The sequence below is a fragment of the Panicum virgatum genome, chromosome 8N (genome assembly GCF_016808335.1).
Source record: "Panicum virgatum strain AP13 chromosome 8N, P.virgatum_v5, whole genome shotgun sequence".
Taxonomy (NCBI): domain Eukaryota; kingdom Viridiplantae; phylum Streptophyta; class Magnoliopsida; order Poales; family Poaceae; genus Panicum; species Panicum virgatum.
Window position 1 is genome coordinate 18,986,061 of NC_053152.1, and position 25,352 is coordinate 19,011,412.

Sequence of the window (25,352 nt, forward strand, 5' to 3'; positions counted from 1 at the left end):
AGATCACCACTTTGTTGGGATGCTGTAGGCGAGAAGGCTGTCTTAGGACCAGATTGGGTTCAGAAATCGACTGAGCGTGTTGCTGAAATTCGAGAGCACATGTTGGTAGCCCAAAGTAGACAGAAAAGCTATGCTGATGTTAGGAGGCGGGACCTTGAATTCGAAGAAGGTGATGAGGTACTCCTTAGAGTGTCGCCGACCAAGGGTGTTGTGATATTCGGTACTAAGGGAAACCTTAGTCCAAGGTACATTGGTCCTTTCTTGGTCAAGGAGCGTGTGGGCAAGCTAGTATATCGATTGGAGTTACCAGAATCAATGAGAGGTGTGCATGACGTATTCCATGTCTCGATGCTTAGGAAGTACTTGAGGGATCCAGAGCACCACATAATTGTGGAGCCTGTTACAATAGAGCAAGACTTTTCATTCGAGTCTCGTCCGGTGAGAATTCTAGAAAGATCAGAAAGAATTCTTAGATGCAAGACATTCAAATATGTGAAGGTGTTGTGGACAAACCAAACTGAGCGTGAGGCAACCTGGGAGCTAGAGTCGTAGATGTGTGAGAAGTATCCCGAGTTGTTTCCATCTAGTGAGTAACCATGCTCTTGTTTATATTATTATTTTCCAATATTCTTTTCCTACACATCGGCCATAAAAAATTCGAGGGCGAATTCTGTTGAGGGGGAGAATGTAATATCCCAATAATTTAGATTTTTTTTTTAATTTCAAGTTAAGAAAGATTAGGGAGTTGACCAAAATTTGACTTTATGAATTATTGGTCGGATGGATGATCAGAGACCATGGTTGCATAGAGCTCGTCGAAACAAATCCGTTTGACTACTAGCTTGTTTGGTTTGGATGTCGTATGAATTTTAATGGACCGTTGAAGCTGGACCGTCGGATATGGTATTATTTTTCTCGTCAAATAAAAAAAGAGGGGAGTATCGATCCTCTACTGCCGCCGCCCTTCCCCTGTCGAGGTGATTTTCCTTGCGCCGTCTCTCCTTCCGCCGCCGCCTCGGATTCCCCTCCCTGGAACCATCTCTGCTCCTAGGGTTGCAGCCACTACCGCCGGTCTTCTCCATCCAAGGGACCTATTGGCTGAAGCTTTAGGTGATTCAACTTCTCTCCCTGCTTGTGCTACACGGGTTGGTTCCCTCTGATTTGCTCAGTTAGGGTGTCGTTGCTGGGGTGGACAGAAATTTGGAGGAGGTTCTGAACTGCTACCTTGTGTGGTGAGCTGTGCTGTGCGTGGGTTGTTGCTGTGCACTGGCAGCAGGGCAAGTCCAGAGAAAGCAAGGAGAGCCAGCAGGAAAAAAAAAAAGGAAGAAGAGGGGGAAGGTTAGAGTTTCTCTGATCCCATCCAATCTCTTCGCAAATTGGTGAGATTCTACAAAATGCTGACCTCAACTCTAAACCTAGTAGCAGGGATTTTGGTTAGATGTTCGATTAAATCGAAGGTCGATTTTAGTTATGTCAAATCAATTAGGTTGATTTATTTGATGAATTTCTGGAATTAATTGGTGGGGAATTTGATCCTACTCTAATGACGAAAGTTGTAGGTTTCGTCGTTATCTTTCCAACAGTGCTGGTTTCATCCCATTCCAGCTAATGCTTTAGGAGTAGTCGACAAAACAGTGTTGCTGCCTGGTAGTCGGGAATCCTGCAGAGTCTGTTTATCTATTTTTGACCTATCTAGAAGCAGAATTTGTTCTGGCCACCGAAAAGAAAGTTGTTGGAAATTTTATCTAGACGCCTGAGATGTATTCAATTGCTATACTTGCTTAAGCGAATCAAAAGTTATGATCAGATCAGTGAGCCAACAGCTGTACTTGAAGTTCTGGATAAACCCAAATTAGATTAGGTGGGGAAATTAATTCTGGCTATTGTAATAAAATTTATAGTCGTGTATCTTGTGCTAGTTCCTAAACGTGGATTGCTGCACAGGTGTGCAGAGTTCTAGAGTCGAGAGCGGTACGCCAGGTTCTCATCGAGGTTAAGACAAGTGCATGACGAACTGTTTGTGGGCAAGTTGCTTGCCATCTATTTTCTTATGATATCTGATTGCTTCATCATGTGTTTATGATATTCAAGTCCATGATTTGTTCATGTTTCATGATTCAAGTTTTAAGTTATTCCTTTAAATTCCATTCATGTTCCAGTGGATCCGGATGTGCAATTTGGTTCTTTTATTCATGTTGCTGTGAGTAAGTGCTGGTCCCACTTGCTTGGCTTTACCGGTAAATGCTAAGGATATTTCAAGTTGTGTCCGTTTCAGACGGAAACTACTATCTCATGGTTATTCATTCGTTCATGGTTCATGTATGTTCTTTTCGGTTCTAATTGTACTTGCTGAGTATTGTTACTCACTCTTGTGTTTATTTGGTTTTTAGGTACCAAATGATTGCCATATGCATGGGAGTGGGAGTAGCATCTTCACGAGAGCACATACACTTATGAATTACATATGCCTAGTCTATTACATTTACTCCTTGAAATTGTAAACTAGTTAACTTCGGTTGCTACATGTCGTGGACGGGTTGATTTTCTTTATTCGTTGGGTTGGGCTGTGATGCCTATTTAATGACTTCCATGATATTTCTATTTATCTTGATATATTGCCTGTTTTGGAACGTCCTATTCATTGGGGAGACTCTGCCAAAATTTTGTAAAATTCCAAACTGGTTTACTTCTGATTGGTAGCCTCTAGGTTTGGAATAAATCTGGGGTGTTACATCTATATGATGAACACAATATATCAAAGCTATGGATTTATCTCCGGATGAAGCTTTTTTATGTCATACTTACTCTGATGGGACATTCACTCGCAATTTCTTTTCATCTTTAGAATGGCATACTGTGTCAAGAGTGTTCGAATAGTTGCATTGTATTTATTGATGATTCTTTTGGTGGTCCGTAGTCATACCTATGCTGGAGTGGTAACTACTCTATTATGATCACTGTCACGTTTTCTTTTAATATTTGTGGTTTCCCCCCATTGTGATTTGTGCTGGATGGCTGCCCTACATGATGATGATATTATGAAAAGCTATGGTTAATTTCCAGATGAGGCTTTTATTGTCATAGTTACTCTCATAGTCTGCCATATCGATATTTTTTTAACCTACTTTTGTACAAATCAGATAGTCAATCAGGTGTCTTCTCAGATGATTTACTCCAAGCTTTATAATTTGCCATCTGTGATTTTAAGTGTGATGTGGCACTCTCTAATCACGAAAACTGTGATGTCGGCATTGAGGTAACTGTATTCCCTTGCCAATCATGTGCCATTTCAATCACAACAACATTTGACCTGAAATCCTACCTGCTACTTGTGATTTGTATCCTAGGGGCACGACACAGAGAAAAAGAGTCAGAGAATAAGAGAACAGAAAGGGAAGAACTGGAAGGGATCTGTGAAGGTTAACTCCTGTAGTTTTTTTTTTCAAATATCTGAATTGTATCCTATTTTCTATGTTGGTTCGATGGAGAAGCTCAAGCCCTTCCTACAGCTGGTGCTTCCTATATGAGGCAGAATGTTGAAACAAGGTGAGAATTCTGCTTAATTTGTTCTTGTACGTGCCATGTCTTTATGATGATAAAAGAATGGTATTCATTGTGCTCTATCAAATTTTTTGTGAAAAAAATAATATTGTAGAATATGTAGGTTGTCTGAGATTGAAGTGAGCCAGAAATATAAATTTGGCACTTTTGTTTTAGGTTCATTAGAGTATACTTCGTAGTCATATGAACATGTCTCAAATGTAGCGAATAAAACAAATAAACTACCTTCAAATCTACTTCTTGAATATGCTATCACTAATGGATGCACAGGTGAGTTCCAAATAAATAGATATGATATATTGAGCAGGAGTAGATTGATAGAGCCTTGCTTGTTAGAAAATTATATTCAATATTCTCAGCTTGTTACATATAATTTAATTCTGAATCAAATAGGTAGGTTTTTGTTCTCCTTAATGCATTGGATTAGTTTAGTTGTAGAAAGTGAAGGTGTCCGAAAGATTTTAGCACCAGTAAATAGTCTTGACATGCTATAGAAAATTGTTCAGGCATCAGGCATCATAGATGGGACTCCAGTAAGGTAAACTGCCGTTGTATGCAAGTTACAGAGATGAGACTGAAACAGTCCCATTGGACATTTTGCAGCTTCAAATATGCAGGTTCAGCAAAGTTGTGCAGGCATTAGCCACAGCTTTGGTTGGGCCTTGTGGCAAGGCAAGAGGCAATGAGGAGCAGATGGTTCTGAGCTGTTGTGATGCTGCAGAGCAAGCACGATTGGATATACATTTGTGGATGAAGTTTCACTGTCGGAAATCACTAGAATGCCGTGTGCCTAAGTTTTTGCCGTGTGCGTTTTGTCGAGCACACGGCAAAGAGCCACTTTGCCGTATACCACGACGAAAACGCACTGCAAAAAAAAAACACGGCAAAATCCATGCTTTACCGTGTGTTGGCACACGACAAAGTTTTTGCCATGTGTTTTTTTGGCACACGGCAAAGTAAATAGTTTGCGGTGTGTTATTTTCGGCACATGGCAAAGTCATAATTTTTTTCTATTCTCACCTCGAAACTTTTTCTACCTTCCACATACAACATGTAGTACACCATATTAAAATTTGCTATATTTTTAAAAAAAATTCTATATTTAACTAATTAATTGCATTTCAATCAATTTTTTGAATTAAGTCAAATTTGATCGGCAAGTGATTCAAATAATAGAATAAAATGAGTGAAAAAATGATATTCATGTTATTTAGCCCAGTTTGAGGCCTTACACGTGAAATGAAAAGAAATTTTCAACATTTTGTACAGGAAACACGCCCACGAATGTGTGTCCGAATGATTTACCTCGCCATCCTTTGGCTGAGGAGTGGTTTCCCCCATCGGAGATAGGCAATCACCCTCCTTAAAGTACCCTTTTGAAATATAGAAATCAAGGGTGTTGCTCGAAACAATAGAGGGACCAAGCAGGGGCGGAGACAGGGGGCGGGCAGGGCCCGGCCCCCCCTAATGCTCCCGCAGCACCATTAGCAAAGGTGAAATTCACCCTAGCGACGGCCGGCAGTAAGACTGTTGGCTTCCCCAATCACTGCTTGCCCCCCCCCCCCCCCCAATAATCAAATCCTGGCCCCGCCCCTGGGACCAAGGAGCAAGAGCAGAAACTCCCGACATGATACCCCCGGAGGTGGATTGCTCAGTTTGAGCCGCGTCACCTTTGGATGGATTACCAAAAGCGCCAGCCCTGCGATTTGCACTTCGAGTAATCCTCATTATGTTTAACCATGGCTGAAAGAAACATGCAAAACAAAAGTAAGATAGATCGAACCTTCGATAAGACTTGCAGTTTGTTTCACGCGAGCCATACTCGCAACAAGACGAACCTTCGAGACGAAAGCAGGAAGCAAGTTGTACACTTGACCAAAGATGGAATCTTCGCAAAGAAGAGCGTGAAAATCTCGACGAATCAAGCGACGACACATGTCAGAGGCTAGAAAGCCAGCGAAGGTTGGCAAAAGCTTGGAAGGCACGCCCCTTTCACCCCCTCACCCTCGCCTTTTATAGGCGCCATGAAATTGCACAGTAACCCAGCGTCAAAACCAAGAAGTTGAACCGACGTCCAATAAATATCGCCAGACAATGATTCCCCTCCCCCCAACAACCTTCGAAACCGCGGTCATACATTGACTTGTGAGGGGGAGATGTTTTCTCCGGAGGTTACCACACGAATCCTAAATTGCCGGCTGAAACACCCTGCTGACACTTCTCCCGGTGAGGGGCTACTATTGGGGATCGCTACCCCCGGAGATGGTGTACTCGAAGGCTATCAACACGACGGTGATCGCCACTACCCCTCCCCTGTAACCTTTGGTCAACCCCTGGCATTTCTTTCTTTTCAATCTGCAGGTCGGAGCTCTCTCTCGGAAGCACAACTCTCAAAGGTCACTCGCCCGAAGGTCCTCTTGCCCCGTGCAAGGGAAACCTGGAGACGCCAAGGGACCCCCGAATTGAATCCGACAGCTCATGGCCCGGGGAGAAGAGTGAGCCTGAGGTCTCTGGAGAACCTCCGAAGAAGCAGCGGAAGCGTGCCGATCACGATTCGGAGAAACCTGCATGACGTGTACAGCTTTCCCACTCGAAGGCGAGAAAAGACTAGCTAGGGGCTCTGAAAGTGCTAACATAAGGTGAAAATGTATGGGCAATATTGTAAAAACACCGCGAGGGTTGGGGTATAAATACCCCCAATTTCCCACACTGTAACAACTTTTTTGATCATTGGAAAAGCTCACCTCGAGTTATTCGAAGGTCTTTGAGTACTTTGCTCGTTTGTTTCCTTTGTCTGTTCGGGATCCTGGTAACCTTCGGGTGCTGAGACCCCAATAGTGAATTTATGTTGATCTTTTAGTTTACTTGACTGAAGTTACACTGAGCTGGCTACAAGTTTGGGAATCATATATACACAAGTAGTTATATAATTTAAAGCAACCTATCATATGGTGACTTTGTGCAGGTAGTGCCTTTGTTATAGGAGAAGCATGATGAGTTTATGTTCAGGGAGCTAGTGCAAAGGTGGTTAAATCATAAAGTGATGGTTGGGTGGCTCTCACGTTTCATTCATTATCTTGTTCCGTACTTCATCACCAATTGTATTTGTGATTCATCACAATTCTTGGTCGAGTGATATGTTGTCTGAGTCGCCTCGCACCTATCCATTCGCGTGCTACAGGGCTGCGAGGCGAAAAAAAGGGCGACTCGTTCTCTGGGTCTCCGCCGGCGGGATCTGCGGTCTTCCTCATCTCCGGCGTCCGTTTCGGCGCTACGAGGTGGGGATGGCCGTGGAATCTTTGCTGGTCGGAGTGTACAGGTCCTAGTTTATCTAGGTGTTGGTGTCCAGGTGGTGGCGTTGAGGCGGCGGCAGCGGCACCACCATGGAATAAGTCCCTCCGTCCCCGTCTCCGTCTTGACAGCGCTCACTCCGGCGCCGTTGAGGGGTCCGTGAGGGAGGAGTCGATGGAATCGTGGGGTTGCTTCACTGGTATGAGGCTGCTTCCGGTTCTGGATGGCTCCTGTGTTGGAGTCTGCTCTCCGGCGCTTCAACCTGGTAAGGTTTGTGTGTCGGTGATGCTCTGCAGTGGGATGGCTGTTCTGGTGGCAGTTGTAGGGTGGGTGGACTGCTTCTCGGTTCTTGCTGTTCGTCGGCGACGAGGGCGGTTCCACGACCACAGGAGCTCGGGGTGCGTCTCCGGCCGATACGCCTTCTCTGTGGTTTCCTGTTGCGGCTCATGTCAACGCCTTCGTGCTATGGAGTTCCTGTTGGTTTTGGGGTCCCTGACGTCCTGCTCTGGCGATGGCTTCTGTCATGGCGGAGGAAGATGTCGGCGGCGAGCGGTGCTTCTAGAAAGTGCAGAAGATCCACAGGGCCTTGTTGTAATTTCATTTTTGTTTAGGGTCTTTTGTGCAAATGTGTGTTGACAGCTGTCCCCTATGTACGGTTCTAGATGGTGCTTGTATGGCCATGGTCTTGTACTTGTATGCTGTTTGGTTTAATACAGGTACCGTTTATCAAAAAAAAAAAGAGTGATATGTTGTCTTATATTTTTTTCTGCACAAGATAATAGTGCATTTTTATGAGTTCAATAGATTATGACTGCATTTGTAATGTATACGGCGGATAAAGCATGTGAATTTGTGTTGTAAAGAAATGGATAAAACATGCAACCCGCATTTTCTATGTGAGGGTCATTAGAGACGAGAGTTAATAACTCGTGTTTCCTATGTGAGGGTCATTGGAGATGCAGATTTGTAAAAAATCCGTACTCAATGACTCCTCCCATAGGAGACGTGGAAAAACCGAATCTCTTATAACTTCACATCAGAGATATAAATTTGGAGATGAAAAAAAAGCATCTCCTATGTGAGTTAACCCGTGTCTCCTATGAGACATTATTTCATAGTGGTGTTGGCTTCGCATTACTTTTCTAGCATTTTTTTCAAACGGGAGGAAATTTGATTCATTTCCATCTGCTTTGTTTTAGTCATTTATCCTTGCCAGGAACAACAAGGCAGGGCGGAAAAGTGGTTGCGCCGTTTGGTGGTAGTGCAACGAACTATGTACACTGGTGTCGACAGGGTAGCGTTCGCATGGGTGATGATGGATCATGATTCCTGACTCTAATACCCCTTCCATGATCCAACACAATGCTTAATCATTCTAAGCTTAAAAAATATAAAATATTGCGTGGTGATGGTGGGCCTTCAAAAGTTTAGATACCAGCCCACAAGTTTAAGTTTATAAAAACTGCTGATTATGAGGTCCCTTAATTTTGAAGGCCCGCTGCAGCAGCTCCACTAAACCGTGCCATATATATACAGGCCCGATGATGTGTTGGATTCCTATAAGCTAGCAGAGAACTGAGATTGCTTTGTTGAAGGTGGCTTAAGAGCGAGATTCAGATGCGCCCATGGCCTATAGGCTATAGCAGCAGAGCGCAGCTATTAGCATCTAGAGATCAAACGGATAAGCGTCTGGATGGGCAGGTGCCCATGAGGGTACAAAGTCCTCTCTCACAGATAAATGAATTCTTTGATGAATCTCTATGAGACGACATATTGAACAAAAGCAGGTGAACAAAAAAGAAGCTAAGCAGTTGTGGAATTTGCACAAGTATGCTATGACTCACAAGAAGTAGATCAGAAATTTTCAAACTGTTATCGCTAATCTGAGAACCACGTCAACTTAACCGATAATATTCGCAAACCTGTAATAAGGGGTAGAAATGGACGAAGATGAAAATCCAAAGCAAGTGTGGCCATCCAAAAATATGTAAAAGCCCAACCCAAATCCATCCAGTCAAAAGCAGACACCCAAAACATCAATCCGAATAGAATTTACTGAGCACTCAAAAATTGAAAACCTATCAGCAGGGTGTCCAATCTATATATGATTTGCAGTTTTGGTTTCAATGTTGCATTGCTGTCATCGCCGTCTTCCTCCGCTGCTCCTGATATGGCGTCCTGATTACATATTCATATGAACTTTGTACCAAACTCATTTTTCTAACTACATGAGGTGTTCACTTCATGTTAGTCTTCACAAGGATCCGTTTGACAACTTCCAAAAATCTGCTTTGTCCTCATCCTTGGCCGTTTCCATCGATGGCAAAGGCAATGAATGGGTGGTGGCCGTGAAGGTGTACATGGAACCAGGACTGTTGGGTGGCAGCACAGGGAACTGTAGACTGTTGAGGTGTGTAGCAGCAGATGATCCGAAGACGCCAATATCAGTGGTGGGCGAACCAGCGACAAGTGACGTCTGAGGCGTAGCCAGCAGGGTCCCGTGCCTCGCCGTGCCTCCCTTGCGACGGATCAGCTCGGCTGCAGGCTTGCGTCGCCTCTGGGTTGATCTGCTGGTTCCTATCGTAGTAGTAGAGCCGATCCAGCTTCCCAGGCTGAATTGCTGCGCTGGCAGGTCCTCTAGTTTGCTGGCATCATGGACAACCTCACTTGCACCGCTCTTTTCATCCTTTGTCGTTAACGATTCAAAATCTCTTGACAGCTTAAGGACTTCCCTGCAAATGAGAATCAAGGAACCACGCCGACAAAAAGTAGCAAACAAGCAGGCATACACGGCACGTCAATACTAGGACGAAATTCCTCACCATTGCTGCTTTGAAGCCTCGCGTTCATATTTGCTCACATCATACTTCTCCTTCAAATGTCCAGACTCTCTTGGCAGCAGACGCGTTGGAGGGTTTGTATCGATGTCAACCGCATTCCTGGTCGTGTTCTCTAAATCTTCCATCGTCCTCGTCGAGGCACCTTTGTTCTGAAAAGAAGCATCATCATGATTGTGCACGAGCTGGTCAGCATCAAGCGAGACAAATTTTCAGAAACTATTTTGCACCATACCTTTAGTTTTGGTTCCTGCCATTTCCTATACCGACGGCTGATGATAAGAAACTCCTTACCATCCAATATCTGAAAAGCGAGTTTGCATATGACAAAATAAACTGATGAGAAAACTTTTGCAATTTCCTTTTGTATTGTAATTGCTAAAGCTTGCATTTACTAGGGTGTTGAAAGGCAGATAAGTGAATCTTTATGAAGTAGAAAACCTATGTTTTTACATTTGCAAATCAGTCCACCTTTATATAGTTCGATGTTTTCATTTTTGTTTGTAAAATAAAACAGGACAACCTTTTCCTGTTGACAAAAAAGGAAGGAAAATATATAATAATATATATGTTACAACAAGATTGAAAAAACTCTAAGGTATGTAGTTGAGAATAGATGGAATATATGTAAGAGTGGCAAAAACAGAGTAGCCATCTTCTGCCATTTTTTTATTGACTTCTTGTACCCGGCAGCCCCAAGGTGGTGGCTGTACTTCTTATTTGATGCATTCACCTTGGCCTGTTCGGATTTTTCTTGGGCTTCCTCTGATAGTTTGTATTGTTTGAACTCCTCCCAGTATGGTTTAACCTGAGGAAGATCGTCCTAGTTCGGCTCCTTATCCTTCTTGATGTAATTGATGTACAACTTCTTCTTGAAAGTTGCAAAGGCAAGGGCCATCTTTTTCAAGGCACATTTCTTCACAAGTTCTTGGTCAACACCTTCAGGAAGAGTGAACATATCCTTGAGTTCTGCCCATAGCATTTCCTTCTGATGTGCAGGCATGGCGTGTTGCTGTTCTTCGGGTTTGCTCGTTTTCCATAGTTTTGTGGTAATCAGAATTCTTGCCCGAACAATAACCCCACATTGGTTGACAAATTTTGTGCTAGCAGCCTCTGGAGCACTTGGACAGCCCTCTGCGTCCACTTCTGTGACGACCTATCTTCCCTCCATTTTCTTGGTTGGCCGGCATCTCCCTTTTGACTGGCTCAACGAAGTCGATGCAGAGGTCGACTAAATTACAGAAAAGATATGTTAATCGCAAAACTAATCTCACGAAGTCACCATGCATATAGTTTTAAGATTCATACTGGAACATGCTGCTGTTGATCAGGCGGCAGCGCAAAGTCATCATCTTCTTCATCGGCATCTCCAGAAATATTCAGGAACGAATCAGCTGTCCGAGCATCTTCTTCAGCGATTGGTTGGGTGGTGTTGGCCCTCTTATCTTCGTTTATTGCGTCCAACATGTATTGCTTGGCGACCTCGTCATCACCGAAGGGGTCCATCCTTAACTGAAACCGTAAAAATGTGTTAGAGTATGTGTCCATCCTTAAATGAAGCAGGAGAATTCAATTCTTTGAACGAATATGCGTGTTTGAGAGAGAGAGAGTGTGTGTGTGTGTATGTTAGAGGGACAGAGAAAGAGAGAGTTAGTGAGTGTGTGTGTGTGTTAGTGAGAGTGTGTGTTAGGGTGTGTTTGTGTGTGTGTGTTAGTGAGAGTGTGTGTGTGTGTTAGAGAGTGTGTCTATGTGTGTTAGTGAGTGTGTGTGTGTGTGTGTTAGAGTGTATTAGACAGTGTGTGTGTGTTAGTGGGAATGTGTGTGTGTTGTGGAACGGGGTCGAGGAACCGGGGTTGAGGGTTGAGGGTCGAGGTCTTGGGTTGAGGGTCGAGATCGAAAGTTGAGGGACGGGGTTGAGAGTCGGGGTCGAGGGTCGAGGGACGGCGAATGCGTGAGTTAGAGAGCGAATACGAACGGGTTCGAGCTCGAGAATTAATTTAAATCAATCTAAATTACAAATGCAATACATGTAATCAAGAATTGTATATAAAATTATTACTCGTTGTCGTTACTCGTCATTACTCGTCGTCGTCATTACTCATTGTCGTCGTCATTACTCGTCGTCGTCATTACATTATACAGTGAAATACATGTCGTCGTCGTTTAACCATTAAATACATGATTAAATAAAATCTTTGAATGACACAATTCTCTCTCTTAATTCTCTTCATTTCCTTCTATATATGAAATAACTAAATTCTAGATAATATCAAATAATGGCAAAAAAATAATGACTACATTCTCTCTAACTAAATTCTCTCCATTTCCTTCTCTAACTAAATTCTCTAACTAATGTATATAAATAAATTGAAGCCTTTGAATACAACTACATCTAAATTACACATGTAAAGAAAAAGTAATAAAATTGACATGCGTTGTCATTACCGGAGGGGCGCCGGAGGACGATCTAAATTACACATGTAAATAAAAAGTAATAAAAGGACTATCCGTCATTATACATTATACATTGTAATAAAATTATACATGAAAATTCTCTAAATTCTCTTAAATTATACATGAAAATTCTCTAAAGTTCTCTAAAGTTATACATGAAAATTCTCTAAAATTATCTAAAATTCACTTAAATTATACATTGTAATAAAAAATATTAAGTCACTAAATTCTCTAAATTCTCACTAAATTCACTAAATTCTCTATAAATTCTCTCTTATGTCTCTAAATTCTCTCTAATTTTGCATAAAAGAAAAACATTAATTTACTGTCTATAAAATTATATATGAAAATCATTTTACATTATACATTGTAATAGTATAAAATTATAAAAAAATGAAAAAGGGGCGCGGCGTCGGCGGCCATGTCACTTACGTCGACAGCGGCGACGGGTCGGCGGCGGTCGAGTCGGAGGCGCAGGGGAGGGGGCCGCGGCGTCGAGGCGGTGGCGCCGGCGTGCAGGGGACTCGGCGGCGGGCTGCAGGGGACGCGGCGGCGGCCGTGTGTAGGGCACGGGGCGGCGGCGTCGACGAGGAGGCGCGTAGGGGGCGGGGCGGCGGCGTCCACGATGAGGAGGCGTCGACGAGGAGGTGGCACCGTCGACGTCGGCGGCACGGTGGAGGGGGCTGGCGTCGAGGCGGTCCGGGAAGAGCCGGATCGAGGTGGCGGCGGGAAGGGGACAGGGCAGCAACGGCGCACCGAAGACGCGGGTCGGGCGGGGAGGGGCGGCGGAGGACGATCGGCAGAGTGTGGAGGAAAAAGAGAAGGGCCACGCCAATATATATAACACCAGGCTTCGGTACCGGGTGATAAAATCAACCGATGCCTAAGAGGGCTTAAGGCACTGGTTGAAGTTCCAACCAGTACCTTAGGCATCACATAGGTACCGGTTATAAACGCACCCGGTACCTTAAGACTCCAACGGGCGGGAAATGAAAAAGGCCTAAGGCACCTGTTAAAAAGCTAAAACCGGTACCTAAGGCTTCTGAACCCTCTGTATTTTAGATATTTTGCCACCAAAAGGATTGAATTGATCGAGTATCCCAGTGGTAACCCGAAATATTCTGTGCGCCACAGCTCGGTTTCGAAACCCACGGCCACCCTTTTTTTGAACGGGTCTTTGGTACCGGTTGAATATTTCAACCGGTACCAATAGGTTATTCATCGGATTTGTTAAATGCCCAATAATTCTATTAATTGCTTAATCAAATAATTGCATAAAAAACTGATAATTTCCTAATAAATTTGTTAAATGCCCAATAATTTCGTTAATTGCCAAATAAATAAGATAATTGCATAAAAAAACTGATAATTGCCTACTAAATTTGTTAAATGACCAATAATGTCATTAATTGCCAAATAAATAAGATAATTACATAAAAAGTCTGATAATTGCCTAATAAATTTTTTAAGTGCCCAATAATTTCATTAATTGCCAAATAAATAAGATAATTGCATAAAATGTCTGATAATTGCCTAATAAATTTGTTAAATGCCCAATAATTCTATTAATTACCTAATAAATCAGATAAATGCATAAAAAATCTGATAATTGCGTAATAAATTTGTTAAATATTCAATAATTTTATTAATTGCCTAATAAATCAAATAATTGCATAATAAATCATTTAATTGTCTAATAAATCAATCCATTGCATAAGAAATCTAATAATATTCAGAGAAAATATTACAAGACATAATCATTCAACTAAGGGAATATTAACGATGGTTCGCTTTACAATCGTCCCTTCATTATGACCATGACGTGCGTACGGAGCCTCCTCTTCGGCTAAAAGAATACTTGTGTCAACATCCACTGCGAACGGAGTCATATCTTCAACCTTATTGTATTCTTCTTCATCTGTTACATCGTCGACTCCCACAATTTTCCTTTTTCCTGCCAGAACAATATGGCGCTTTGTCTCATCTCCTGGCACCTACAAAACTTGATTTATTCCTGGACTTGTCCTTTCTCGGTTTGCTAGACATGTCCTGCACATAGAAAACTTGAGTGACATCTTTAGCTAGGACGAATGGTTCGTCTCGATAGCCAAGCTCTTTCAGGTCTACCGTTGTCATTCCGTACTCGTTGATATCAACACCTTTTCCTGTGAGTTTAACTCATTGACAACGAAATAGAGGTATTTTCAACGGCCCATAGTCGAGTTCCCAGATCTCTTCAATGTAACCAAAATATGAGTTCATTTGGCCACTAGAGTCGGTGGCATCTATACGGACACCACTATTTTGATTGGTGCTCTTGTTATCTTGGGCTCTTGTATAAAATGTGTAACCATTAATTTCATATCCTTGGTACATCAAGATTGAATTTGCCGGACCCCTGGCTAGCCAAGCTAGCTGCTCATGAATTTGATCGTTAGCCATGACTTTCTTCTGCAACCAGGTGGCGAATGTATCGTTATGATGTTTTGTAATCCATGTCTTAGACTTCAAAGGGTATATGCTTCGCACAATTTGCATGTGCTCCTCCATGTATGGAGCCACCAAGGCTGATTGCTGCAGAACTATGAGATGTGCTTTGCTCAACGTGGCATGATCTGTGGCATTTACTGATTTTCTTCCAAGTGTGCCCTTTCCAATCAGCCGCCCCTCATGACGTGATACTGGAATCCCAATTGGGCAGAGTTCTTCCACATAGTCAACACAAAACTCAATGACCTCCTCTGTGACGTAACCCTTCGCAATACTTCCTTCTGGACGAGCCCGATTACGAACTTATTTCTTTAGTACTGCAAAGTATCGTTCAAAAGGAAACATATTATGAAGGAAAACAGGACCGAGAATACCAATCTCTTTGACCAGGTGAACTAGAAGATGTGTCATAATATTGAAGAATGATGGAGGAAATATCATTTCAAGACTGACTAAACTTTGGACAACATCCTCTTATAGCCTGCTTAAACTCGATGGATCGATTGCCTTCTGAGAAATTTTGTTGAGAAAGGCGCATAGCATTATGATTGTTGCTCGAACATTAGCTGGTAGAATACCTCTAAGTGTAACTGGAATCAATTGCGTCATCAACACGTGACAGTCATGGGACTTTACGTGTGCGAATTTCTTCTCTTTCAAGTTCAGTAGCCTCTTTATGTTCGAAGAGTAGCCTGATGGGACCTTGATACTGTTCAAACAGTCAAACAAACTTCGCTTCTCTTCCTTACTAAGAGTGTAGCATGCAGGACCTAGATAATGACGTCCTTTATCCCTTTTTTCTGGATGTAGGGCGGCCCGTTGTTTCATACATTGAAGATCTTGCCGCGCTTCCAATGTATCCTTTGCCTTACCGTAGACACCAAGGAAACCTAGAAGGTTCACACAAAGATTTTTTGTTAGGTGCATCACATCAATTGCGTGGCAGACGTCTAAGACTTCCCAATAAAGTAACTCCCAAAAAATACTCTTCTTCTTCCACATAGGTGCACGTCCGTCATCACTCTGCACTGATTTGCTGTTGGGTCCTTTTCCGAATACTACTTTTATATCTTTGACCATTTCAAACACCATTTTTCCGCAATGGTGCCTAGGCTTGGTATGATGATCTTCCTTTCCATCGTAGTGAGCATGCCTCCTCCTTAATGGGTGCTTGATCGGAAGAAATTGACGATGACCCATATACATGATCTTCCTACAGTGCTTGAGGTACATGCTGTCGGTTTCTTCTAAACAATGGGTGCATGCCCTATAACCCTTATTGGATTGTCCAGAGAGGTTACTTAGTGCTGGCCAATCGTTAGTGGTTACGAAAAGCAATGCACGAAGGTTAAAATGATCCTCTGTGTACGCATCCCACATATGAACACCCTCCTCTTTCCACAACAATAGAAGATCCTCAATCAGTGGGTTCAGATACACATCTATATCGTTACCGGGTTGCTTCGGGCCGGGGATAAGCACCGGCATCATAATGAATTTCCGCTTCATACACAACCAGGGAGGAAGGTTGTATATACAGAGTGTCACAGGATAGGTACTATGGCCACTGCTCTGCTCACCGAAAGGATTCATGCCATCCGTACTTAAGCCAAATCTTATATTCCTCGCATCATTTGCAAATGTTGGGAATGTTCTGTCCACTTTTCTCCACTGCGACCCATCAGCGGGGTGTCTCAACATATTGTCTTGCTTACGTTCTTCTTTGTGCCATCGCATCAATTTAGCATTTGTTTTGTTCATGAACAAATGTTTCAGACGTGGTATTAGAGGAAAATACCACATCACCTTGGCAGGCACCCTCTTCTTGACACGCATCCCCTCAACGTCGCCTGGATCATCTCGAGGGATCTTATACCGACATGCGTTGCATACAGGGCATGAATCCAAATTTTCATACTCACCTCGATATAGGATGCAGTCATTAGGACAAGCATGTATCTTCTGTGCCTCTAATACTAAAGGACAAACAACTTTTTTTGCCTCGTATGTTGTCTCCGGCAAGGTGTTACCCTCAGGGAGTAAGTTTTTTATAAGTTTCAGCAACTCCTCGAATCCCTTGTCAGACAAACCATTTGATGCCTTCCATTGCAATAATTCCAATGTGGTACCCAACTTCTTTTGGTCTTGTTTGCAATCAGGGTACAACAATGTTCTGTAGTCCTCCAACATATGCTTCAGATCTCTCGATTCCTTTTCTGTTTCGCAACCTTCCTCAGCTTCGCACAGCATCTGACTAAGATCATCTTCTACAATATATTCTTCAGTATCTTCTTCAGGCTCACCCATTGCAGTGTCATTGAAAAAGGAATTATAATTGGCTTCAAAGTCAGGAATCCTGTCCTCTTCTTCTACATTATTATCCAGCACAATTCCTCTTTCGCCATGCTTGGTCCAAATATAGTAGTTCGGCATGAAACCACTATTGAACAAGTGACTATGGATGGTTCTTGATGATGAGTAATCCTTTTCATTATTATAGTATTTGCATGGACAATGAACGAAACCGTCATACTTGTGTTTCTCGGCCGCTTCTATGAATTCATGCACGCCATCCATGAACTCCTTTGAACACCGGTCGGCCATGTACATCCATTGCCGACTCATCTGGGTCCACAATACATTTATATACATCATTGTACTGTACAAATAGTTCATTCATACTACTAATTTATAACAATACATTTATATAATTGATAATGCATATAATTATAATAAATAGATACTATTCACTTATCAAATAAATGGATAAAACATATAAATACAATAATTTGATAGTATTCAAATATCAAATAAATTGATAACACATATAACTACAATAAGATGCTACAAATAAAAATAATTATCACATGTATAAACTAAATCAAGTAATAACTGTTTCTAAAAATTAATTGCTAAGTTATAAAGAAAAATAACTAACCTTTTTTTCAAAAAAATGCAAAAATTCCCCTCCCCTCACCTCACTCAGCTGCCATGAACAGTGAGTTCATGGCAGCTTGGGGGGAGGGGCTGGGGTATTTATAAGCTCGGGCCAAAGGCACCGGTTGGTTTCAATGACCCGGTGCTAAATTTTGTTCAATAGCACCGGGTCAAGGCACCACCCGGTGCCTTAGGCCCGAGCTCCTGGCAGCTGCCACGTTTCATCACCATAGGAACCGGTTATTACCATCAACCGGTGCCTATAGTGCCGCCTTCATTTGGTACCGGGTGGTGGTTCAAACCGGTGCCTATGCTGACGCATTGGAACTGGTTGGAACCACCACCCGGTGCCAATTGTCCTCCACTAGGTTGGTCCAAGGCCAAAGATACCAGCTGCTGTTGCAGCCGGTACCGATGGGTACCATCGTTACCGGCTGCAACAGCAGCTGGTACATTTGGCCTGGACCTGATGGCCCGTTTTCTAGTAGTGTAAGTCCCTTGGTTCGAACAACATCTATTTATGCTTCTTCTTGTCATGTAGTATCTTACAACTTGGACAATGTAGGTCACCTATAAGGCCTAACAAATGCAGCTTTTCACATAGAAGAGAATTGTGCTGATTCAAAGGTAATTCGTCTCGGGTAAATAGTAACATAAAAGAGAAGACTTCCAAGGATAGACGATCTATTGCCCTACTTCCTCCGTCCCCAAATATAAGATCTTCCAGAGTTTTTAGAACAGATTATGGATGTGTAGAAAAGACTCTCTTACTCCTAATTATTAAACATTGGGACTATTTGGGTAACTAAATATATGCTAATTAAAGTAGCATATCCTTTTCCATGCACTCCCCCACGTGCATCTCCCCTACGTGGCTGTATGCACATCTTTCTATTAGGAAAGACTGGAAACAATGCACAATTGAGATGGCTGGATCCACTCCCAACCTAGGATGGCTTATATTTAAGGACAAATTTTGAATTCAAGGATGTCTTATATTTGAGGATGGAGGGGATAGGTCTTAAGTAACAGTGTGTATCAATGCATCATCATAATAAACAGCCCGCCATTCTTTACTATTGGTCCCATCGTCTAGTCTAACTAATCTTAATCACTACTACAGAATACATCATCACAAACGCCCCATTGCCGCCGGTTTGATTCGAACCAGCGGTGATGATATATCACTGTCAGTTCCAAATGGACCCGGGGGTGTTGCTAACATATCGCCGTCGGTTCGTAATACAACCCAGCGGTGATGTCCTCAAGGGCATCACTGCCGGGTCATGTTACGAACCGGAGGTGATATGTTACCATCACATCAGGTCGTAATATGACCCGGCGGTGATGCGTTCTCCACCTATTGTAATTTTCATCTTCCTCTCTTTCACTAATCTCCCTTAGATTTTTTCACTCTCTCTCGGTCCTGATCCCTCCGAGCTCCTTTCCCTCGACGCTCCCTCTCTTCTTCTCACCTCTCCCCTCCCTTCATCCCACCTCCGCCCCCACAGTGCATGGCGGCTCGCCTCCTGCCGCCACACCCACATGTATCGCATGTCGTTCCTCTCCCTTCATTCCTTCTCCTCCCTCCCATCCCCATCTCCTCGCCTTTCCCCTTCCCTCCCCTCTCTCCCCAGCAGCAGGGAGATCCACATGGGGCCGGCCGGCCACTGCGGGAGCTCGATCGTGGGGCCGACGGCAGCTCGATGCGGGCGGCCAGATCCACGCGCGGGCCACCAGATCCACACGTGGGCCGCCTATCGCCGCGGGATCTTGACACGGGCCGGTGACCCCGCTTGGTAGCTCGACGTGTGGGTCGGCGCGGCCGCCACACCAGGCATTCCCTGCCGCCCAGTCTCCTCCCTTCTTCCTCCGCCGCACCAGGCATTCCCTGCCGCCCAGTCTCCTCCCTTCTTCCTCTGCGTGGGTGCTTCGGCTAGCGGGTGGGCACGGCCGCTGCCGCGGCGGCCAGCGCACGGGGCGTTCCCCGCCGCCCCCTCTCCTCCCTCCTTCCTCGGCATGGGAGCGAGCGGCGGTGGGTGAGGAGCGAGCGGCGCAACGACGTTGAGGTGATGCTGCGAAGCTGCAGTGACGTCAGCTTATTTTTTTCCTTTTTTTTGTTTTGTAACGGGTCAATACTGCCAGTTGTTGAACCGGCTGTGATGGCTTTGTAACATCACCGCCGGGTCGGGAACCGGCAATGATAGCCCCTTTCATTACTGTCGACTTAAATCGAACGCCACCAAATCCGGCGGTGATGGGGGAGTAGTGAATTTCCGCGAACAATCAGCGGATTGAGGTGCATTATCTCAAAGCACCCGAAACTAATAGAAACAGTAGTACTAGCTAGTTGTCAACATTTATCCCTGTGTGCCTGATGCGACATGCGGCATACTAATTTCGATCTGATTTGTTCGTTCTGTCCGGAATGAGCTAGTACACTTAACTTAGAAATTTATTACATGTCAATCCTTTCCATTTTTAGATCCATGGGACAGTATCTGACGCGACATGAATGAGCTAGTACCAAGTACTCCTATAAGTGCTAATTGGATCAAATGAATTAATGTATAGGACAAGCAAGGCACGCATACGCACTGATGACTAGCCTCTGCAGCTGCCTGCCGCCCGGTAGCTAATGCCCATTCAGCCTCATCGGAAGATCCAATGCGCAGGAAGTACTCTCCTGCTGCTTGATACTCATGTACTACCTCGTATATGTTCATTCTGACAATTCACGTATGACATGTATCCTTTTAATTTATAGGTTCTGCGAGAAGAAACAAGTGGCCATTTTAGCATGGCAGACGTGTACAGGACTGCTATAGCTACCGTATCTGCAGGGCAGTTGGCCCAGACACCGGCAGGCCGTCCCTGTCGGCAGCAGGGGTGACGGCCGCCTCACCACGGCGAGGACGAGGCAGGGGTGTCTTGATTCAGCGCTGGCGCCCGCGCCGGCTAACGATGCATCCAGGCCTACATCTGCTAACCAGTACCCTGAATGTCTCCAATATAATCCCTCTGTTCGAAATTATATGGCACAGACACACCTTGTTCAAGGTTACGTTTTAACTTTCTATTTTCATCTCGACAAGTCGAAAGCATACAGTGTACATGTGTTTAGTGATACGGGATTCATAATTTCAGACTCCCCAATTGAAAAAATTCATTATGCTTGCCACCGTGCCAGTCACAATTTTTTTTTTACCATTATTGTTTTGGGCAATTTCCACATATATGCCACTAGAAAACTTGTAATATCCCATATGCCATCATTGTGTCTATGACACGTGGTCCCCCACAGTCACGAACAGCGGCATATAAGGAATTTAGGATTTAACCACAATGTCATGTGGGGAATTATTCCAGTATGTAAAACTTGTTAGTATGTTGTTGACGACCAAAATTGGCAAGCCAATGCCAAACGGTCTGACCGGTATCAGTGCTGTACCCGATCTGGCAGAGGCCGACCGGTCCGATTGGTGAATCTAGATGATCAGACAGTCCACCTAGAGTCTGAGTGTAATTAAGGAAATTCATAAATTTAGATCTATAAAAATATATCAATATATTATTTGTCATTACCTTTTGTTTTCTCCGAACCCTAGTATCTACTATTCTTCTCTCGTCTCGACAATGTTTGAAGGTGTTCTAGGTGGCCTTGCCATGACGGGGTCCCTCCCGGGAGAGAGCTACCGTTCGTTGGATCTTCACCGTCACTTGCCTCCCGATGAAGATCAGTTTGACCAACTACCTTAACCAGTTTGACCGGGTCTATGCAGCAGCGTTGCAACATTGGCCTCTGTTCGCTGCACGCGCTAGTGCAATCGTGTGTTGGCCCCAAAACTGAGCCAACACAGTTTGGCGACTCCACCGAGGAAGAAAGTTCTTGGTTGTAAAAACCTATCTAATCTACTCAAGAAGATGGGATCCACAACTGAAATTGACAAGGACAACGTCATTGAATCAACGATTGACCATCTTCCTAAACATTTTCACCAGCTACTGGAGGAATGCAAGAAGATGTGTGATGAAGAGGATCTGGAGGTGGCACTTGCAAGCATTAAAGTCGACTGATGTGGCAAAGTCACCATGGATGTATCTACTAAGGTGTTAGTACTTTGTAACATCACGAATAAAATCCGTAAGCACATGGATACCGCTGTAGATTTCATCCACGAGTATTCCAGGGTATCGTATCCACTAAGAAATGTGCGTACACTATCTACGAGTTTAGGCTATCCAAGACTACACACTGTCGGTGTTTAGCCGCTAAGCTCTCGAGGTATACCCTGAGGAGATTGACTGTAGGCAGGGACTTGCCGGGAACAGAACGCGATGGTGCAAAGAACACAAAGATTTAGACAGGTTCAGACTGCCAGAGCGTAATACCCTATGTCTTGTGTGGTGATTTGTATTGCCTTAGGTGTTGTTCGATGTGTATCGTCCGTTTTGGAGGGGTCCCCGCCCGCCCTTATATAATCTGGAGCGACAAGGTTACATGGAAACTCCTAGTCGATTACCATCAGAGTCCTAATCCGATGAGGCCGGGTAGTTTCCTTGCACATCAACTATTTCTACTGCCATACAAATAGTTACAATAGAGGTACGGCATATCTAAGTGCTACTCCCTACTCTAGAATATTCCATATCCGTGAGCAGTCCCGCTGCCCCGGTCTGACAAGCCCCCGAGCTTTTCGTAGTCGAGTCTTGCAGGCGTCGAGTACTTCTGATGATGTTCTTCGAGTGCTTCTAAATCCATCATTCGAGCTTGAAGTCCATCGAATTCTTCAAGTAGTCTTCCGAGTACTTTTTCGGCTGCATTGAGGCAACGGGGTGCTCAAGCCCCGAATCTTTCTTCATATATGGTGTGCGATGTACTCGCGCTCCATCTGGAGTAGCCCCCAAACCTTAGGTTGAATCGAAGGATCAGGCTGAGGGTTAAATTAGTCTTTTGGATCTTTCAAATTTTTATTTGAAATTTAAGTCACCCTTGAAAAAGTTTCCATTTATGATACATATCCAGTAGCCCCCGAGCCTTGAATTTAAATCCCATGATTTGGGATTTAAGGATCCAAAGTCATGACATACTTTTTCTTTTTTTTACAGCAAGTGCCAAAAGAGGTCTTCTGATTAAAGGTACATTTCAGGTAGGGTCATAAATTTTTGCTCTGTTCGATTCCAATTTATATGACAAATTTATATGCCAAAAGTCAAAGTTTTTTGAGTTTGACGAAATTTATATGACAAGATAATAACATCTATGATACCAATTAAGTATTATTAGATTCATTGTTAGCTATATTTTCATAGTGCACCTATTTGATGTCATAAATCTTTATATTTCTCTCTATAATTTTAGTCAAACTTTGAGATAGTTTGACTCTCCAAGATTCTTGAAATGACTTATAATTTGGAACGGTGGGATTACTCCCTAATTGAAAAAATTCATTACGCTTGCCACAGTGCCGGTTAGAATTTTTTTATTTACCATTAATATTTTGGGCAATTTCCATATATGCCACTGAAAAACTTGTAATACCCCATATGCCATCATTGTGTCTATGACACGTGGGTCCCCCATAGTCACGGACAGCGGCATATCACTACCAGAAAACGGAAGGGTACTGTCAGTTTTTTCAGCCCGACAGGAGCCCAACAGCTAGGCACCCAAAAATCCCAACTCAAGTCGCGGTCCGTCAGGAACCCATTGCTCCTTAACAACCCTATCTCTTCTCCCCTCGATCTGCCCACCGCCACCGCCGCCGCCACTTCGCAACTCGCTCCCGCAGCCACCTCCGCGCGCCAGCGCTGGCGCTCCTGCCCACCGCCTGGCAGCTCCGCGCGCCGGCCCCCTCGTCCCCACCCCCCGCGGGTGGCTGCGAGCGCACCAGCTCCCTCGCCCCCACCTACTGCAGGTAGCTGCGAGTGCAGCGGCGCCCTCACCCTCACCCACTGCTGTACGCCTCCGCACGCCTGCGCCCACCGCCGGGCGGCTGCGCGCATGCTGGCGCCCTCGCCCCTGCCCACCACCGCGCGACTGCGCGACTCGGCGCCCTCGCCCCCACCCACCGCCACGTAGGGCTTGTTGTTTGTTTTTGCTTTTGCTGTCCCAGGGCTTCTCACGGAGGGGTTGCAGAAGACGCCGGCTAGGCTACAAAAAGGTAAATGAGCACTACAGATTGTAATTTTTCTTTTGCAATGTAACTATAGTAGTGCTTCTCTTTTTGCCTGTGCATTTTATTAAAAGAAATTATGTACAAAATTTTAACATATATTTAGAGTAAACATTCAAATACTAAGATATTGCTCAATGTTTTCTCAAACATATATTGCTAAATGTTCATAGTTGAGTGGATCCGGCCGTGGCAACTGGGGATCTAGCCGCCGATGCCGGAAAAGGCCCATCTGTCTCTTCCCAAGGTATTTTTATTTAATTGCACTATTCTAGGTAATGGCCCTTCAATTTTGTTCCTAGGGTACCTACAAATTTCTATCATTGGAATGGAGAAAATTTTCATCTCTTACTCTGTCTGAAACAACTTATGAAATTTCTTAATGATTATATGCTATATTTCTATTAAAACACTATAATTAACACAAGATAATGTAACAGGACTACAAAACTTGGCCAGGTCATTATCTGCAAAGCAATTTGGTCAGTTTCTGATGAGATAAACTGAGCTTGATTTAGTTTTTCAAGAGACATAAATGCAGTGAAATTGAACTTGTAGCTGTACTTGGACACATGAAGCAAATGAAATATATTTAGAGTAAAGTTTCAATACTTTATGAAATAGCATAGACAAGAAAATGTGATGCTTCAATGTGGGATTTTGTACTTATCTATTCATTCTGCTGATATCTGAAGGTGAGTGCCTTTATCTTATCGACACTCCTTTTTTCTGAAAGTGACTAGTGACCCTATGTGCTCTTCAATTGAAGTTTGTTTCTAGTTCAGAATAGGTTAATGTGTTTAACTGAATTTCAGTTTGTAATATGCATGCTTTGACTTAAGTTGAAGGTTTTTTTTCATTTCAGAACTAGATATATACAGCAGGGTGCATTGGTGATTCAATAACTACTAGTTCTTTTAAGGTTTGTCAACTTGAACATGTACTGCTATCTGATCCATTTAATTTGGTCACGGCCAGGTACAAAGATACAACAGAATGGTGAATGGAGCGCTGGTGATCTTCATGTTGCTAAAGCTCAACATCAAGGTGAACTTCAGTTAAACTTTTTGCCGAGTTAACTTTAGTTTTATTAATTGAGTTATGTATACATAGAGTTAGAATTTAAATCAACATGTCATATTAAGTTCTCTTCAATAATGTATATTTAGTACAGTTATTATTTGCTCAGTTTATGCCATATCTTGATGGATGGCTTGTAATCTTTATGTATAAGTAATTTTAGTGAACATGTATATGGAACAACAATTGGTTGATGGCTTGTAATCTTTATGTATAAGTGATTTTAGTGGACATGTATATGGAACTACAATTGGATCTGATGGAGCTGAGAAATTGTGATTACAGATGATAATGTGCATGGATAAATTATTTTTTTTACCTTTGTTATTTGGTTTCCAGATGGTTTTTTGCTGTAAAACTGCCGGGAATTTATTTAGGACGTGTCCTCAGTACGGCCGTCAGGAACTGCCGTCAGGAAAGGATTCCTGTTGGCCAAACCGTCGGGAATTGTCATCTTTCCTGACCACCGTCTCCTGTCGGCAAATTCCTGTCGGTAAGCCGACATGAGTCTTATTCACGACAGTTT

The 25,352-nt window shown here is 43.5% G+C and overlaps 2 long non-coding RNA genes across 3 annotated transcripts; both read left to right on the plus strand.

Moving 5' to 3' along the window:
* Positions 1-939: 939 nt before the first annotated feature.
* LOC120685862 lies at positions 940-4,597 on the plus strand. Of its 2 annotated transcripts, XR_005679807.1 has the most exons (5): positions 940-1,110; positions 1,197-1,338; positions 2,391-3,256; positions 3,348-3,546; positions 4,165-4,597. It is a non-coding gene; the product is annotated as an uncharacterized LOC120685862 (long non-coding RNA). The 2 variants fall into 2 exon arrangements; XR_005679806.1 differs by having other exon boundaries at positions 3,348-4,597.
* An 18,653-nt stretch (positions 4,598-23,250) lies between these two features.
* Positions 23,251-25,115, plus strand: LOC120685863. Its single transcript, XR_005679808.1, has 3 exons — positions 23,251-23,734; positions 23,920-23,993; positions 24,725-25,115. It is a non-coding gene; the product is annotated as an uncharacterized LOC120685863 (long non-coding RNA).
* Positions 25,116-25,352: the final 237 nt, after the last annotated feature.